This window comes from Mustela erminea, chromosome 8 (genome assembly GCF_009829155.1).
Source record: "Mustela erminea isolate mMusErm1 chromosome 8, mMusErm1.Pri, whole genome shotgun sequence".
NCBI classification, from domain to species: Eukaryota; Metazoa; Chordata; class Mammalia; order Carnivora; family Mustelidae; genus Mustela; species Mustela erminea.
In genome coordinates this window covers 98284698-98304907 of record NC_045621.1, presented here as the reverse complement: position 1 = coordinate 98304907, position 20210 = coordinate 98284698, and the positions used below count along the sequence as shown (strand labels likewise).

Here is a 20210-nt window from a genome sequence, read left to right as displayed (position 1 = left end):
TTATGCAATTGCCTCCATTTCCTACTTAAGTTGGCCGAGTAGATGTGTCCTAAGTGTAGTTTGATGGACTAGGCAAGTATCTTAAATGTTCTAATACTCGTGTGTGTTTGAACAGTATTTTATAAATTGTGACCATCCTTGAAACTTTCAAAAAATACTCTTAACTCATGGAAAGAGTTGAGATGCCATGAAGAGAGCCTTCTAAGTGGGCATCAACAGACCTTGTTCTGCTTTTGGCTCTGCTCTAGATAGTTTTGTCATGGTTTTAACCTGTTTTTACTACATTATGCTTCAGGAAATTACAACCTCCAAATCCCAATGGCTTACAACAAACATGTATTTCTCACATGTGTTTCATATCAGATGAGGTTAGATGGCACCTCTGTTCTCATTCTTCTTCATTCTGAGACCCATGCTTAATGTGCAGTCCCCATTTGGGCATGCCGTACTGTTGCAGAAGGGAGAAAAATCAAGCCATACAACAAAGCCTGCCTTGAAAAAAGCAGGAAGTATAATTCTCCCACAGTAGAGCAGCAAATAATTGAGAAAAATATACATCTGCCACAAATTGTCCTCTTGTTCAAATGTAAATCCTCCTCTTGTTTCTTCTTTTATGGACGCCAAAATACATTCATCCTCCCTTGGAAAAAAGTTATAAATGTCTCATATAATTAGAATGTAAGACCACTATCCTGAGACTTCTTTAAAGTACCTCCAGTCCAGATCAAGAAACCCATGAACTAAACACACTAGTTATAAGCCCCCCTTACATCCAGCAAACAATGGTCAGAGGGGTAATCCAACACGCAATTCTATCCAGAAAGGAGAATTGTAGGCTCAAAGAATCATCAGACTATAGCAATTCTAAAATCCTGCTGGGGCAGGTGTTACAACATCCCACTTCTCTAAGACTATGGAATGAAGACTCTAAGACTCTGATTAGATCCCAATTGTAGTTCTTGGCTCTGCCCTCTAGAACCCCTAAATTTCCCATTATCCTTCTTGACCCCATATAAAGACAATATTCAATCTCCCTTACAAGGTTGAAAAGCTTTCTCAGTCTACTATTTGAAGAATTTTGAAGCCCTAAAATCATGTTGTCTTGAATATTCAAGATTACTTTAATACAAGTTGAGGATTCTTTGAGCCCTATAACCTTCTCAAAATTCAAGTGGGCTTTTTATCCATTTGATTCCCTTCAGCTCCAGTGCAAAGAGTGGCACTCATGATTTTTCAGACTAGCTTCTATCTTTTTCAAGACTTAATTTCAGACATGGGCATATCCAGCTTCTATGAGAAAATATATCCTAAGTCTCTTTTCCTTAAGCTCTTTTGACCAAACGAAAATATTTACTAGGCATTACCTTAATAAACAAAGAGATCAATACCCTCATCCTTGACTTGTTCTTTGCCTCTGGTCTGGGTATTAATTGGCTCTGGGTATTAATTGTGCTTAAAACATTTCTCAATGTTATCCTCTACTGGTTGGTGATGGGAAATAATCCCACCTTTTGACATTGATAATAAACCCCAAACAATTAGGAACATTCTCTAAATGTAATGGTTATCTTGTAATCTTATAATTTATAAAACATATAATTACATCATAAAATTCTATTATGAATCAAATGAATTAATATATACTTCATTCACCACCATGGAATCACACATACATGTGCAAGATATAATTTATCCCTTCTGCAGAATATGCTTGATGAGAACATGGACTCAAGAACATATTTCATTATCCACAGACTCACAGAGGCCAAGGTACACATTTTAGGAACCACAAATCAGTTAATGTTTTTTCCATATGCAAGAGCAAACTCTACCCAAGGAGACGTAATTGACCCACTATTACACTATTTAATGGCAGAGCTTACTACTGGATGCTGGCTCACAGTTTGTTCTTCTTTCCACCCAACAGGACCACACTGCACCATGGTTATAACCAGGAACTTCATAATTACTACCAGGTAGTACTTTGAAACATAGGAAATTGCCAATACTTGACCATTTTTTACTTTCAAAAACCTCAATTGAATATAGTTTAACCTAATACTGCAGTCATTTTCCCCATGTGTTTTGGAGTTTAGAACTCTTTTCCATGGAGTCAATGCTTTTCAACATGCAAGGCATACTGTACATTATTTGGATGATTCATGTTATTATTTCTACGGTACTCATAAATAAGATTAAATAACATTGAATTATATCAGTATGTTGGAATACATCTCTGAAATTCAGAGTGTTAAGAGTATCAGTGTGATATATGTCATTTATACCAACTGCCCTCTGAAGGGTAATCCTGATTATAATTTCTTACCTAAAATCAACACAGAATTAACAGATTTCTTCTTATTCTTTCTTCTTTCTTCTTCTTCTTTCTTCTATTTATTTCTTCTTATTCTTATTTATCTTTTTTTTAAAAGGATTTATTTTAGAGAGAGAGAAAGAAAGAATGTGGGGGGGGGAGGGGCTGCAAAGGGAGAGGGAAAGAAATCCTCAATCAGACTCCCCTGCTGAGCACAGAGTCTGCTGTGAGGCTTGATCCCAGTACCCTGAGATCATGACCTGAGCTGAAATCAAGACCTGCTGCCTAACTGATTGAGCTACCCAATTGCCCCTCCTATCATTTTTTGAAGTGTTGCATTGGTAGACATAGCTGGGCTTAAATCATTCACCCACCTAACATTTATTCACAGCTAACCAGGTGAAATGTAATACCTAACCCTTTCCTTACATACTAAATCTCAGGTCTGTTCATTCTTTAGAAAATCAAACTATTTTCTGCAACACTGAGGGGAGTATAAATAAGTCTGTTCACCTAGGAGGAGACATCAATGTGGATTTTCTCTTTTTTTTTTATTGCCATGAGAGACTCAGGGAAAGAAGCAAGACAACTGAATGTGTCTGAAGGTCTACCAGCTCACAACCCACATAACAATTGGTAACAAAGAGTATTGGAGGGGGAATTAATACAATTATTTTTCAAACTTTCTGATTATGTTACTGTGTCTCAATTTGATGCTCTTCTGCTTTTCACATCAGTCTAGTATGAGTAACACCAATCAAAAGAAAACAGGCTTTATCCTGAAGTTCTGTGGGCAATAGTTCTGGATTAGAATATGATAGCATCATTTCACTTGTATAATTACTTTCTATCTATGCCAAATAAAACTGATTTTTCTACTTACATAAATAGTAGAACATTTCTCTTAAAATACACTTATTTAAATCATAATGGTAAGTCAAGAGAAAAATTTTAAGAAATAATTTAGGTGGTATGGAAATTACTGAGAAACCTTGTTTAGAATACATCTCCAACCCCGTATGGCTCTCAGCAGATATGTCTTCCAAGAGACAATTTGAAATTCTGTGTGAATATTTTAATATAATACTACAGCAGTTTGGTGGACAGGAACCAAGATTGCTAGAAGCTCTAAGATACACGTGATATTTCCACCCCAAAATGTTCCACTAGACATTTATATAGGTGAACCATCTATTTTGTCTTTGTGAATTTTTTAAATAAAATTCCTGTACTTTAATTATGCAGCCTAATACAATTTTACAAATTTGCTTTAATTATGCAGCCTAATACAATTTTACAAAGGAACACACTTGTGTAACCACTACTTAGAACAATATATAGAACATGACTACTCTCCCAGAAATTTCCTTCATGTTCTCCCAGGCCCTCTCCACCACCTTCCCAAGTTAACTGTTCTTTCCACAGATTAGTTTTAGCCTCTTTTGAGCTTCATATCAATAAAATAATTCATTACACACTATCCCATGATTAGCTTCTTTTGTTTAATTTTATGTTTGTGAGATTCATCCATGTTACCGTGTAAAGCAGTGGTTTGTTCACTTTTATTGCAATAGCACGGTCTATTGTATAAATATATGGTAAATTACCTTCTACCAGCCATGGACATATGGCTTGTTTTCATTTAGGGCTACTATGAATACTCCTGTACTTGTCTCTTGTGAATACACATGTTGTTTTCTGTTTACTATATATACCTGGGGGTAGTTCTGTTGGGTCATACAGTAGGAGCATGTTCAGCTTGAGTAGCCCTCCCTATACAATTTCCAAAATGATTTGACAAGCTTATGATCCCATCAGCATTGTATGAAAGCTCCATGCACTATATTCTCATTTGGTATTGTCAGACTTGGGTCTTTATTTATGTATTTATTTATTTATTTGTAGATATTTATTTATTTATTTATTTGACAGAGATCACAATTAGGCAGAGAGGCAGGCAGGAAGAAAGAGGAAGGGAAGCAGGCTCCTTGCAGAGCAGAAAGCCTCGATGCAGGGCTCAATCCCAGGACCATGGGATCATGACCTGAGCCAAAGGCAGAGGCTTAACCCACTGAGCCACCCAGGTGCCCCAACTTGGGTCTTTTATTAAACTGTTTTTATGAGTGGATATATCTAAGTTCAGACATCTGAGCCTAGATGCTATTTACTTATAAACACTAGTGTATTTGCAAGGTTTTAATAATAACTGACTTTTTTTTCTGAGATTCAACTATTACATACCTGTGGGGAAGACTATATCCTATTTTGTTTTAAACTTTGCCAAAAGATGTTCATTCTATCAGAAAATCCTATCATCAATGACAATATGACTTGTGGTCCTTGAGTCTATAATAAAACCAACAGTGGTGCATTCCTTTGCATTTCTAGGTGCCACATTCACAATGCTTCCATGTAGAAGAAAAAGTAGAGAAGTGACTATTGTGTGTATGTGTGTCAGTGTTTATTCCTGTGCATACCTGAGCATTTCTATATTGAAATACATATTATTTAATCAAATTATTTTCCTTATTGTTATTTATATTATAATAAGAACATTAGAATGATACTTTTAATTAGTGGGTGGTTATTAAATGGATACTTTATATTTCACGATAGTAAAGATGACTTCATAAAATATTTCTTATTAAAACAATGTACTGGTTTGACAGGGTTGAGAACTGCTCTAACCATTAAAACTGTGCCTTAGAATTATAAATCATTTGGCGGTAAAGAAATGGAGGGAAAAACTAAGGCAGCCAAGGAAATCCTGTGAATCAGTGTTTTCTGGAGGGAGAAAAAAATAAAAAATCTAGTCTAAGTCCCGACACCCAGCTCCTTCATCCATTTTCAGGCCCAGGGTTCTCTGCCACACTTGCCGTCCTTTCTGTGCATTCTAGATCACATAACACTGTATGGATAGGAGCTTTACCTCAGTAGCTCCTCTATAATAGGGAGTAATGGTCATCCTTACCTACTCGGCAATATGACTTGAAACACCTATTTTTAACATCTTCTCTCATGCTGGGGAAAAAAAAAAAAAAAGGTATCTCTTTAGATACAGCATTTTGTAAAAGCAGAAACTTTCTCTTTTACAATCTCAGCACTTGTCCCAAGAGATCAAAGATAGAGGTGACATATGGCCTTTAAATCTTCCATGACTCTCCACCAGCAACAACTTTGCCAAAACACTTTCACTTTCTATAAGTACACGTTAGATCATCTTAACTGACTTTAAATAACTATGCCCAAGGAAAGTCTGCTTTATGTAACATAAACAATATAAGCTACAGGTAATCCATTAGTTCTAGAAAATATGACCAATGAGCACAGCCTTGATAAAAACTTCATTAATTTAGTTACCAATGCTGGATGATGTTCATACTGGTATATATCTCTTTCTAATAGAGGAAAGATGAACACCTAGCTTGGAAATTCGCAACAAGAGGGAGAGAAAGAGGTCAAGAGGAATCAGTGTAAGCAAAACTGATGTTAGAGCTATAGAAGTGAATTTACCACCTGGGATTATGTTATTTTCTTAAGAGATAAAACCTCAGTTGTACAGGATGAAATTAACCCCACAACTTCCAATCCATCAGGAACTTTTCTATGTTTGAGTTTAGAGAAGAAGAGCTGGATATCTCACAAAATATAAAAACAGAAAGGAAAACTCAGCAGAGATTGTCTGCCAGTAACAAGAATAAGGAAATCAGAAGGTATGTTTATGAAATGAATGTATATTCCAAAGCTAGGAACAAAAGCTAAAATTGTATGTAACAGAACTGGAATCCAAAGTGGCTCTGACAAGCTGAAACTCTGCACCAGTGGTTCTCAACTCTGGCTGCCTGTCGGCAGCAGCTGGGGAGCTTTCAAAACCAGCCAGGCCTGAGATCTATGCACAGAGATTCTAATTTAATTAGTGTAGGTCAAGGCCCAGGCATCAATAGTTTTTAAACGTTCCCCCGGCGATTCTAAAACATAGTCAGGGTCGAGACCACTATCTTAGATCATGCCAAAGTTCACTCTAATAAAGGTCAGATGCCGTGACTATCAGCAGTGGTAGGCAGGTGATTGAGAGAAAAATGATACAATACAGACCTAGCTGCTGTCTTGGAATGGAAGAAAGGAAGATTCAGAGAGAACATAGTTAAAATTCACAAGTAATAGTAATGGAGAGCATCATCAGGTATTTTCTGCGTGTCAGACATTGAGCTGAGGTCCAGAAAGATGACAGTAAGTTCACCATGTATAGAAAGATGGACAGAATGAGGGATAAATGCATAAACATGCATGGAAAATTTGGTCCCAGATGCCCAAAAAAGTAGTTGATAGTTACCTTTGGAATATGGGGTTAAAGATAAACTTATTTTTATCATGTAATTGTACACTCAGTTGGACTTTTCTTTCATTTTCACTAAGTGAATATTAACCTGATTTTTAAAATACTATTTAAATAATGGAGGCAGAGTACTCCTGATCTTAGTGAGGATCATTTTTTTATTTCCTACCATGCCTCCCCAACTCAAGCCATTTGTTGCTTCTGTCACTGATAAAAGTAATCAGGATTATTTGGGGATAATCCCCTTTTCTCACACTTCATTCATTACACATACCTAAAAGAAGCTCTGCTAATTAACAATAGACCCCAATACTTTCACCTGACACCAGGATCTGACCTTGCAAGGTCAGATGTATCCAAATGGGTTAATACTGTGCCATGGAAAACTGCCGTTTAGAGCACACTGCCGGGGGTAGAGTAATAGAAACGCTCAGGTCCTTACAATTCTCCTGCATGTGTGTGGGGTTCACGGAGGGGCTAGAAAGAATTCTGTGACTGCTGTGAGGGAAGATAATAAGAATAAAATAAATTTGCATTAGTTTGCAAACCCTTCTTTATGTAGCTCCCTCTGGTTGCCAAAGCTCTACAGAACTTGAAGCTCTCCCTTCTATTGATCAGGTTCACCTTTGATGTTCTCTTTAAACATACATCCCCAGAGCAGAAATGTGGGGGTTATTAAGGATAAGAAAAGAGGAAATTGCCTAGTCTCCCTTCCCACCCCCTCCACACTTACTCCTCCACTCAGAAGCAACCCTTGTTCCAACCACCTGCCAGCAAGAAAGCAATTTCATTTCATATGGAGGAAAGAGACCGCCCAGGCAGTAAGAACACCTGGGATCTACTGCTATATTTAATGCACAGTCGTCCACTCCATCTGTGAAAGGAGGAAGACCAAAGGAGGAGAAATGCCAGCTTTTTAGCTATGTTTGACATCTCTGGATAGTGCTTCTATTTAGCAAAATATTAATCTTTATGATACTAATGTATTCTCAAGTTCAACTTACTTAAAAACAGTGGCTTTATAAAACCCAGACCCAAAAGGTGGAAATGATGTAGATTGCCATGCCAGGCCAACACCAAATATCATCACAAAACGGCATTCCCATTCTCAGCTCTCCACTTGGCCTGGAGAGTTGGAGACCCAGATCATTCCAGTGTCCTCATTGCCACAATAAACTTCGATATGTATTCCGTATTCCAAATACTGAATGTTCCTGTTACATGTGACTAGAGGGTTTTAAACTTGCATGCTCAGATGTATCCGAGTGTAGAAAATATAATAAATAATACTGTGTAAATATGGAAACCACCTTAGGACCCTAATGGAAGCTATATTCTACAAGTAAAGTATAAAGGAGATATCAGGTCCTTGCTTTCAAAACAATTTTAATCTATTTGAAGTTTTCTTTCTAAAATGACAGTTTATAATTTAGATTTCAAAGTGTCTGAGATGGAATCATTTTAATGACTTGACCAGAAAAGTGACAGTTTATTGAAGAGATGATTAATATGGGAAAATCAATTTTATTCTTGAGAAAACAGGTATCAATGAATCTCTGTTCATGCATTTTAACCAAAAATTGTATGTTAAGCTTTTCTACAAGAGAGATCATTATCAATCAAATTGATTTTCATTTCCAAAATTTTGTCAGAAGTTATCACCATTCTTTATACATACTCTGACCCAAAGGAGAAAGAGAAAACTAAAATGGGATCAAAGGAATAAAATTACATCTTGATTTACAACTCATATTTTCTGATCAGACTTACAAATCCAGCTCAAGTGTTTAATCAATACAGAGCACTTAAAAATGATGTCAGTTATAGAATGCTTTCACCTGAAAGTAGTGCTTAAGCTAACTTTTTATTTAAGAAAAATTTTTTAAAAACTTGTTTCTCTTTATCACTTATTTCTCTAAATTAAATCTAAGGCCCAAGACATTACAACAAATTTTATTGAAGAGGGTTCATAAAATACAAGGATAAATATTCAAAAACAGCACCTAAGTATTAACATGCAGATTTGTGGGACTGTGAATGGACTGGTCCAGGACCTCTGGCCTTGCACTGAAAAGGCCATATTTCACTTAGACTTATCGGAGATAACCAACAATTGCTGGGAATACCTCAGTCAGTTTCCAGGTATAAGGCACTGAATCAGAAGCATCCAGTTTCCTCCAGGCTGATGTTTGGAAATTAGTGTCTTTAGTTCAGAAACAGAACAATGAGGAAGTATTTGGCCTGAGTCAATAAGACCACGAAGGGCACAAATGAAGTAAAAATGAGCCATGTCATTCAACCTTGAACTATCAGCTATAAGGTCAACCCCTTGAAGCTGAAAAATGTCAGTTAGGATGGCCAAAAGGAAACACAGTTTTGAAGAGTCAATAACAAGTATGCCAAGCTGGTGTATCTTAATAAGAAAATAATTATAAATAATTTCTACAAGCATGTCGATTAATTTATGGGCAATTTAGCCATAAGTAGTTTTCAAGGAGTTAGTGATATTATTTTAAAAAAACAGCGAGTTGTGCTGGGTGCTTGACATGTAAGTTTTTCACTTAATTTTCACAAAACCTCTGCGAGCAGGTATTCTTATCTTTAATTTACAATTTATGAGGAGAAGCTTAAAAGATTAAGTAAATTGTACTAGGTCACACCAGAAGTGAGGGAGCTGGGATTTGAACCCAATGTGATCTGATTCCAGAGCCCATGAGCTTTAAGCTAGGCTGTCTCTGAGAGATAAAAGACATCTCTGACATAAAAAAATACTTCCTAAGGTTACTGTCAGATGCATAATTATCCACTGCCACTTCAGTGCTGTAATCACCAAAATGTTAATACCTTGTTGGCATAAAATAATAAAGTTATTGTTGTCCACTAATCTATGATCAGCTGAGAAGCTCTGATGATCTTGGTACATTTTGGCCAACTAAACCTAGTATTGCTTAAAAATCTTGTGGTGAGTTAGTGGGGCAGCTGAGGATTGCTAATCTGGTAAGTTCTCTGCTGACATGATTTGTCTCTCTTCCACATTTATCTTCCAATAAGCTAGCCTGGGCTTGCTCCCATCACAAAAACAGTTCTAAGAAAGAAGAATGGAAGCAAGAAGGGCCTCTGGAGACCTAGGTCCAGAGCTATCATACTGACACTTCCATAACATTTTGTTAGCCAAGTCAAGTCAAAAAGTCAATTCAGATTCAACAGATGAAGAAACAGATTCCACCTCTTGATAGGAAAAGCAGGAAAATCACATTGCAAAGAGCATGTAAGGAAGTGTGAAGAGTTAGGACAATGTTTGCAATGAATCTGCCACAACGATGCAGAGATGAAAAGAACAAACAAGGAGTGATTACTTACATTTATTTGTTCATTCAACAAATATCACCTGGTCCCTCCCATAGTTTAGGGGGAAAATAGTTCCCAGGGTGCAAGTTTCCAAGAGTTCTCTCCCTATGAAAACATACATGGCAGGTTTAATTTCTCCAGCAACAAATAGTAGCAACACATGCAAAATGTTGTGTTTGAAGAAAGCTCTTTAGTGATTCAGTGACCAACATTTGTACTAAAGGCTATTAATGTATATACACATCTTCTACCTAGCATTCACCCAAATCCCAGATTTCCAGAAGAAATGCCCGTTTTCAACGTAAACCTCATTGTCTGCACATTTTGGACATAGGGAACCACTCTTATCAGTTAATAATGGCTAGGAAGACTGCAAGGGTCAAGTTCCCAGATGTCAGCCAATGGCCAACCTCATAAACACTTCTCTAAGGACAACAGTCCTTGCCTTGCTGTGTTAATTCCATTGTCAGACCTCTTTGGTGCACAATACCCTTTAGATTTCTTAATGTAGATGTCAGGTAGGAAGAGGTCTATATAGATCTTGAGTTCAGAGAAAAATTCTGACCTGAAGATACAAATTTGGGAATCATCAACATAAAGATGGTATTTAAAGTAATGAGACTAGACAAGGTCCCTTAGGAAGCAAAACAACAAAGGTCCCGTACTGAGCTCAGGGGTTTCTAACATTTGGAGATCAGAGAGACAAGAAGATACAAATGGGAAAAAGGCAAGGGGTAGGAGCATAGAAAAACAAAGCAAACAAGCAAAAAACTGACAAGTAGTAAGTAAAAATAGAAAGATAAGAGAAGCAGGAAATTAAGTCATCCTGGAAGCAACATGAATAGATTATTTAATAACATACAACTCAAGATGAGGAGTGAAAAATGATGACTGGGTTATGTTTTGATGTTTATAGATAATCCACACTATTTATTCTGAAATAATTCTGAAATAATTCAGGCATACTTAACCCATATCCTTGGCTTTTTACTTCCCTATAGGGCCTCATACAAGCCTGGAAGGTAATCGATTGTCCATGAATACAAATAAAGCAAGCACAGTCTGGTACCACTCACTGCATCCCCATCAACAAGCCTTCCCTGAGCACTTAGCAAAGACAGCTGTAGAGCAGCAAGTCCTGGAAGCATGCAGGACCAGATGGGAGGAAAGGAAGGAGAACTATCTGCATGGGAGGGAAGGAAAGTCCAGCCAGAGGAGAAGAATCAAGATACAGCTATTAAACGACCTAATGTATGTAAATCACTTAGTCTGATGCTGTAAATGCTACCCATTTATCATTCTTGTCATCAACAACAAAAACATCAGCATTATCCAGGACTGATCTAGTTATAGCAACTCTTACAAAAAGAGAAATGAACCGCAATATGACAGAGATTTTCAAGATTCCCAAGCACCAGACAAGACCTTCTTACTCCGAACCAAATCCCAGTATGATATTCTGTCTCCAAATACCCTACACTTATTCTGATACCTTTGATATTATTTATGCTGCATCCCCTTCATAGAAATAGAATTGCATTTTTTCACTCTGATTTTTGCTTAAAGTCTCAGCTCTATTGATATGTTATACTGATTAGGACAGGTTCTTTGAACAATCTAAAATAAGAAAAGTGTTGGGGCACCTAGGTAGCTCAGTCACTTAGGTATCCACTTCTTGATTTTGGCTCAGGTCATGATCTCAGGGTCATGAGATTAAGCCCCATGTGCTGGACATGGAGCCTGCTTGAGATGCTCTCCACCCCCCAACCCATGCTGCTCCCCTCTCTCAAGGAATTTTTTTTTTAATTTAAAAAATTTAATAACTGGAGAGCCTGGGTGGCTTGGTGAGTTAAGCATCTGCTTCTGGCTTGGGTCATGATCCCAGGGTCCTGTGGTCACCCCACCTTGGGCTCTCTGCTCAGTGGGGAGCCTGCTTCTCCCTCTCCCTCTAGTCCTGCCACTCTGCCTACTTGTGCGCTCTTCCTCTGTCAAAATAAATAAAATCTTTAAATAAAATTTAAAAACATAATACAATAAAATGAGTGTTTCCTTCAATATCACACCCTAGGCTCCTCACTGAATCTTCTCTAATTCCAGACTCATTTGGGACTCAATGCTCTGTTAGTGTTCAAGTAATAGTAGGTATTAGAATAATAAATGAAAGAACTAACTAAAGAATTAGGGCCATCCATTGGATTTGTTTTTCCATCTCCCTCTTTTCCCATCTCTCACTTGTTTCTTTTTCTTCCTTTTTTAAATTTTTTCCTCCCTTGGTCATTGTTGTTGTAAAGATTTTTACAGCATTGACCTTGAGCAGTCATATTGACCAAGAATCACTACAATCACGGACATATTTTAGACCAATTATTTTGAGGCCGTGGGTTATAACTCATTAGTGGATTGTAACATCTTTTTCATGATTTATTAATATAACAGAATGGAACAGTTTACACTTGGCTGGTCTAGAAAAAAAGTAAAATACCACAGCGCATTTTATATAGTAAAAATAAAAATAATTTCTTGAAGTTCTAGTTGTGTGTGTGTGTGTGTGTGTGTGTGTGTGTGTATGTATGTCCATGCACACTAGATAGGAAGGAAAAATGAATTTCAGACTTGGTGATGGTCCAAAGAATCCAGAAACACTCTCTCAAGAAATTGCAACAAATGATCATTTTGTAATGCAGAAGATCATGGTCTTTATAATCGGTCTCAACTGAAGTCACAAAGACATAGTAAATATACAAAATAAATTCACCTTCTGTGATTTCCACACTGTCTCCAAAAGCTGCAGAATACACCACTATACAAGGTCCATCCAGCTGATGCTACAATGTATTGCTGTGCAGGCATTTTTCTAAACACCTAATTGTTTCATTTTATTATATGGATGGGAGGTAGTGAACACTTCCAATCCATAAAAACGGGCTTAGCATTTTTATTCAAACGTCACTGGATTCTTGCAATTTTTAGCAGCATTTGGGGACATCTTGGGAATGATTATTATATTGTCTGGCTGGAAACACAATTTGAGGTTGGGAAGGAGACATATGCCAAATCAAATTCCCTAACAGGAGGCTCAGTGGACATAAATTTTGCTAATCTCACTTGGTACAGTATTGAGCACAACAGAGCTCTTGGGGAGTCAGATGCTGGTTATAGTGCGTGGGAAAAATCACAGAGTCCCAGAACAAATGCCCAGGTATTCCTCCAAAGACTTGCTTCCTGGAAGTGCCCGACATTCATCTAGCCTCAAAGTTTACAGACTGAAGTCTAGATCCAAGTGAGGGCTGCAGTCATGTTTCGGGTGGCTGTTTTATAAATGTAGACATATTTTAAAATCCAGTGATTTCACATAGAATCCATATACCTAGCTTCTTTTGAAAAAGTCAGATTGTATGGCAACCGGGCTGACATTCCATTTTAGCAGGAAATAGTTGTGTTTCCGTAGCAGCTGCCTTCTTAGAAAAGGCAAACCTCCAGCTGCTCAATGCAAGCATATGTACCTACACCTGCTTCAGTCACTTGTTCTACCTGCCTGGTCCCATGAACATTTAAATTTGCTCTCTGTAATCTAGCAACGTGTATCTAATTACAATAGAACATTTGGAAACAGAGATGGGTACTGTCATAGAAGTGAAGCCTGGAAGCTAATTTAGTCAACGGGTTTTACATTATCACTGTCTCTTGTCCTAAGCACATCCTTTCCTGCCTATCATAGTTGCTCAGCAAATGACCGTTGATGACTGTTTCACAGAGAAACACACTGGGTAGTGCACAGGAAAGAAAATCAGAAAGCCACATGTTTTGGCATAAAGGAGCCTTGGCAAATATCATAATAATTTTATAAATATCAAATATTATAAACTCTTTCCAAAACAAATACTCCCATTATCTAGGAACTGAAATTTCCATGCCACTTCTCTGGAAGTTCAAAAAAATCCAGTTGTGTAATATTTTTAGATGCTGCAGTTCAGAGATACTCAAGGACCCCAAGTTATGAAGAATAATGCCTTCATCTCAAAGACCCCAGGTGTCTCATCGGTCCTTCTGAACTAGAAGCTCTGATTCATTCTCTGCAGCCTAGAAGTCATTTTCTTTATTCCCACATTCAGTTCAAATTCTACATCATCCATTTTCCTTCCCATTCTAAACCATCTGTCTTCTCTCTTTTCTCTGGATTATGATAGCTCTTCCTACCTTTTCCACTCTTTGGTGGGGAAAGAGCAACTACTGTAAACTTTTTCTTGATCATTCTGTCTACACTGATTAATCAAATAAACAATTTGATATTTGTAAGACAGTTATTTTTGAGCCACGATTATTGGGCCCCACTCCTTACCCCCAGAGTTTTTAATTTGGTATTTCCAGGGTGGGACTTCAAAACTGCGTTAAAACAAGTTCCCAGGTGAAGCTGATGTGGTGGTGGAAGGACCACACTTGATACCCAGTTTTCTATAATATAATGCTTCCCTAGGCAGCTATCTTTTGGAGCCCCAAAAGATAAAGTCAGAACCTATCAGCAAAAATTACCAAAACAGATTGCAGTTGAATATAACTACAAGATTTCTTAGAATTTAACTAGTCCTATAATAGAAAGGTCTTGCTTTCCCAAGGTGGGGATCTCACAGTACCTGAAAGCAAGACGGCCATGACTTAGAAGTCCTAAAATTGGGAAGTAAAATTAAAAGATCTCTAAAGTTTTTGCATCTTTAAGCTGCTACAACATTTTGAATAAATGAATGAATGATAATCAGAAAAAGTGTATTTTATGTACTTTGTGCAGCAAGTCTATACTCTAGCCCATACTTTCCCTTAATTAACTGAAGTCTGATCTTTTTTGCAGTTGTTATTTTTAATGTACTTCAAAAATTGCTCCTCTATGTACTTCACGTTCACAGATTTAAAATGATGAGAGAGCAAAAGAACTATGTTTGGAAGAAGCTTGCTTTTATCCATCCGTCGCATACTTCAAATAAGCAGGGAGTTTAAAAAGGTCTTCACTCCCTCTAGTCTGTATCCTGACCAACAGAGAATAAAAAATTTAAATGAGAGAAAATCAATTATTGATCGGCATTCTTTCTTCACAGACACTTTTGTGCAATTACACTATGCTAGCATTTGCTTCGGTTTCAACAGCATACATCATACTAATTGATTTTGCTTTATTGAAATAAAATTGTAAGGTTACGTGATCTACTTTAACCCTTTATCTTCTAGAAAATATTGTCTATGCCAAGATAAGTGCCAGGTGTTATCTCAATGCAGGGCTTTCTTTTAATGTTTATGTCTGGAGGGGGAGAAAAAGCCTTTTCAAGAAATCCTTTTACAAGATGGCTTTAGCAAGAAAGAACTTGGGCAGATTTTTTAAATACCTATATTATAGATTCAATAAACTTGTACTGAGGGCCACATACCTGTTTGAAGCATTCATTGATTTTATCTTTTTACTAGTTTGTTTACCAAATATTCATTGTCACACCCCATTTGTATCTGAAGAGAGGACAGAAGCAGAAGGTAAAAGTATGGATGTTTTACCAGTTTTCACGTGAACCCATCAGTTTCCCTGTTGCCTCCTTTTCCTTATTTCCTTCTTTCTCTCTCTCTCTCTCCTTCTTTCTTCCACCTGGCTATAAGGAGACAAGGTAGTCAAAAGGACAAGGTGAGGCTCCAAACATGGGTTGGACAATAGGATCTGCTGTCGAGGTTCTCCTTTAATGCACTGAAAAAAGTAACTGGAGCCTGTAGTGGGAGACAAACCAATGACATGTAAGTGAAAAACTGAAGGAGAATGGGGTGTGATGAAGGCATGAAAGAAGCCAGTGATAAGATAACGCAGAGGGATAAAAGCCCCCTCTGAGCCTACGACTTGAGACTTCATACATTATAGGTATATACATATATATGTATGATTACATAAATTCATATGTGTATATTATATACTGTCAAAACATTTCCAAAAAATGTACATATATTACTACATTTCACCCTTAAGTAGATCAACATCCTTCTCCCAAAACTAGTAGTTCCCTAACTATAATTTTATTACCACACCTGACAATAATTACCAAATATCATGTAATAACCTTTCCAACAGTCAAGATTTAGAAATTTTAATGGCAGAAACCCTATTAATAAGTAATATAAAGCATATTTCCTTCAAGTTTATTTTATAAATTTAGTTAAAAAGCAGTTGATAATAATTGGGTACAACTAAGAAATGTGGTAGTCTATCCTGAGACTTTTAACTCTCCAATTCTAAATTACATTTTAAAATAAATTTATTTTTTTAAAAAAAAGGTGTTTGGGGGCACCTGAGTGGCTCAGTCAGCTAAACGTCTGACTCTTGGTTTTAGCTCAGATCATGATCTCAGGGTGGTGACACTGAACCCTGCACTGGGCTCCATGCTCAGCAGAGGAGTCTGCTTGAGATTCTCTCTCTCTCTTCCCCTGTCCCACTCTCACTCTCCCTCAAGTAAAAAAATAAAAAAAAGGTGGTCACTGGGTATTTTTTGCTTATCATTTACATTGTTTTTTCATAAGTATTAGATCTTCATAAGTATAAAGATCTAGATTATTTTTCATATTTTGTTAATGATGATAATATGGTATTACAAAGCCTTTATTTAAACAGTACAGTGAGAGTTCCTCAGAGACCCTAAAAATCAACAATCTTAGCAACAGCCTCTCATCTTGGAAGAATATACCCACAAACACATAACTGGGCAGAGGAATAAATAAAGAAGGAAAGGTAGAAGACAGAAAACAGAGAGATAAAGACAACAACAGGGAATATATGTAGTGACAGTGAGAATATAATGAAATCAACCTCACCTCCACTAAAAATTTTGAGAATGTAGGTAAATAATGAGTAAAAATTGGGACACCTCAGAGGCATAGCTGGTTAAGCATCCAACTCTTGATTTCTGCTCAGGTCGTGATCTCAGGGTGGTGGGATCAAACCCCACTTTGGGGCTCTCTGTCCCTCCCTGACTCACACTCTCACTCTCAAATAAATAAATAAATCTTTTAAAAAAATGAGTAAAAATTTAAAGGGCAGCCAACTCAAATGATATATACATATTATACTTATAGGCTATTATTTCAAATAATTTAGCTAGATAATCAGGAACAAAGAATTTGTGCTAACTAGTGACATACAGCATACTAACAATCTATTCTTTATTTTCTCTATACTATACACAAAATATCATTGTCAATTATCTGTTCATGTTTTTTATACACAAGATTAGAGACCATCTTAAATATCACTGTACCTCATACAAAACGTAGCAACCTAATGCCTTTCACATAGCAGGGACTCAAATATTTGTTGCATTTCCAGTTGATAAGGATAAAAACCTAATTTCTTTTAATTCTTTGGATACCAAATTGAAGTTATAAATAAAATATCCCAGGAGTCCTTGCAACCATTAACTTTTCTTTTTGAGAATATCTGGGCTGTAAAAACAAATGAGCTTCTTATCTTTAAAGGATAGGAAATAGATGGTAAATGAATGCTTACTGTAGCCCAAGATTGCAGTGGAGTGTCCCCAGCTCTAAACAATGACAAAAAGTACATTAACCACAAGATCAAGATGCCTAATCAATTTGCAAGCACATGGAAAGGCTCAGAATGATGGGTAATAACCAGCATGACTTTGTGACCAACAAATCATGTTAGACCAATTCAATTGCCTCCTCTGACAGAGTAGCAGACCTTGTATGCAGGGAGGAAGGGACAGACATAATATATTTTGACTTCAGGGAGGCTTCTGACTCTGTTCCACATGACATGCTCATCAACAAGGTAGGAAAATATGGCTTGCTGTCAAAGATAGATTAAATTGATTAGAGAAGTAGCTAATTGGGAAGAGAGGAAAAGTCACAGACTACATGAAAACACAAGTGCAAAACCAAATGTGCTGCTGGTTTGGGTATGGATACATTCAAGGACAAATGAATATAGCAGGGAAAGCAGAATATTAGTTAGACGGCAGAATCCTTGTCCATAAACAGAACAGCTCATGTCTTTTAATGGCATTTGTTCCCAATCTTTGGACATTAGCATGGATATAAATTAATAGACATTATGTTACCATACTCACAGGAAAGTTATCAGTTTAAAGGTTTATATCTCCAAAATATCTTATCAAAATGCAAAAAAAAGCTAGACATAATTACATAACCATTTTTGATTAAGCTATTAAGAGTAATTCTTCATCATGGATATATTGGACAGATCTCCTCTGGTAGGACAAATGGAATGAGAATAGAAAAATAAGATGACTGATTTTGAAACAGGGGAGAAAGTTTGGAGGATGTTAGATAGTAATAGGGGCTTCTAATCATTCTGACTATGATCAAATTTCACCAGAAATTAATTCATTTTACTTGGCATTTTGGTTAAGATGGGACCCTACATTCAGTATTCAGGGTAGTTTTCAATATTCAGTATTCAATCAATATTTTAAATTAATGAGATCAACTGGAAGAACTACCATAGAAATTTGTTCTGGAGTGGAGAAATCATTTATTATTAAAAAAAAAAAACCAGCTACAATTAAGTCCTTACTAAACACCAATTATGAGTCCATATCTGCTAGACACAGCCTCTGCCCTATAGGGGCACAAAAGGAAAAGATAACAACTATGAAAGAGAAAGCATGCATATTCTGACCTCTCCTCTCTACAACCTTTATCTTTCTTTCTTTTTTTCTTTTTTTTCCTTCTTTCTTCTTTCTTCTTTCAACTTCAACTTTTCTCCCTTCAAATGTATTCTAGCCTGCTTTCTCTAAAATCTTTCACTTGATTTTATCATGGGTGATTATTTTAAAAAATGTTTAAAAATTCTTTGAAATTCTCATGAAAAGGTGGAGCCTAACTCCTTTCCCATTAATCATGGGTAGTACACAGAGATGTTTCCATCAATATTACAAAAATGCCAATGCGTCCTACAAGATAAAAATTGAAAAAATATTATACATAAATAAATATATTGATGTACTTAAAAATAAAATTATGAGTTTCTATTAATCAGAACATACATTCACAATGTGAGAAAAAAAGCATAGAATGGGAGAATACAATTTTAATCATATCACCATCAAAGGACTTCTATACAGGATACACAAGGAACTACAAATAGATAAGAATGTGTTAGACAAGTCAATAAAAACAGTAAGCTGAAGATTTAACTGGATATTTTACAAAAGAAAAAATTCCAAATGAACAATAAAAAATAAGACAGACTTCTTTAATAATCAGGGAAATGCAAATGAAAACTATAAGCAAATTATAACTATATACCAATCAAACTGGCTAAAATAAAAATCTGAGAAGCTAGGCCAGAGCCATCCCTACCCACCAGTGAACCTGAAGCTATGATAGCCCCATTACAACAGGAGATTACATGGAGCCACAAGGGACATACCTGGGACACCTGCCTCTGGTGGCCAGGGAGAACTGCCCTCCTGAGTACCACAGGATCAGCTCCTACAAGATGCTATTTCTTCATGACCAGAAGACATAGCTTAACTACCTAATACACTGAAACAAACACAGAGAATGAGGAAATGAGTATTAAGAGACTATGTTACAAATAAATGAACAAGACAAATCTTTAGAAAAAAAAAGCTACATGGAATAGAGATAAGCAATCAGACTGAGAATAAGTTAAAAATCATGATAATAAAGATGCTTGCCATAGTTGAGAAAACAATGGATGAACATAGCGGGATTTTCAACAAGGAGAGAAAATATGAGAAAACATCAATCAGAGCTGAAGAATACAATAAGAGAAAGGAAAAATACACTAGAGGTAATAAAGAGCAGATTAGGTGATACAGAAGAATGGGTCAGAGATCTGAAAGACAGGGTAATGGAATTCATCCAAACAGAACACCAAAAAGAAAAAAAGAAATTTTTAAAATGAGAACAGTTCAAGGGACCTCTGACACAACATCAAGAATAAAAACGTTCACATTACAGGAATCTTAGAAGAGAGAGACAGAGACAGATCTGAGAATCGATCTGAGGAACAGGTATCTAGATCCAGGAAGCACAGAAAGCCCTTAACAAGATGAGCCCAAAGAGATCCACACCAAAACATGTGTAATTTAAATGGCAAAAATTAAAGATAAACAGAGAACCTTAAAAGCAGCAAGGGGAGAATAAATGAAACAAGATGGGATTGGGAGGGAGACAAACCATTAG

General features: G+C 36.5%; 1 long non-coding RNA gene across 1 annotated transcript in view; it reads right to left on the bottom strand.

Annotated features, from left to right (window-relative positions):
• The window catches only part of LOC116596742, a 41187-nt gene that overhangs the window by 12642 nt on the left and 8335 nt on the right, over positions 1–20210 (bottom strand). Inside the window, exon 3 of the long non-coding RNA XR_004288295.1 lies at positions 348–640. This is a non-coding gene — a long non-coding RNA (uncharacterized LOC116596742). The remainder of the gene's footprint in view (positions 1–347; positions 641–20210) is intronic.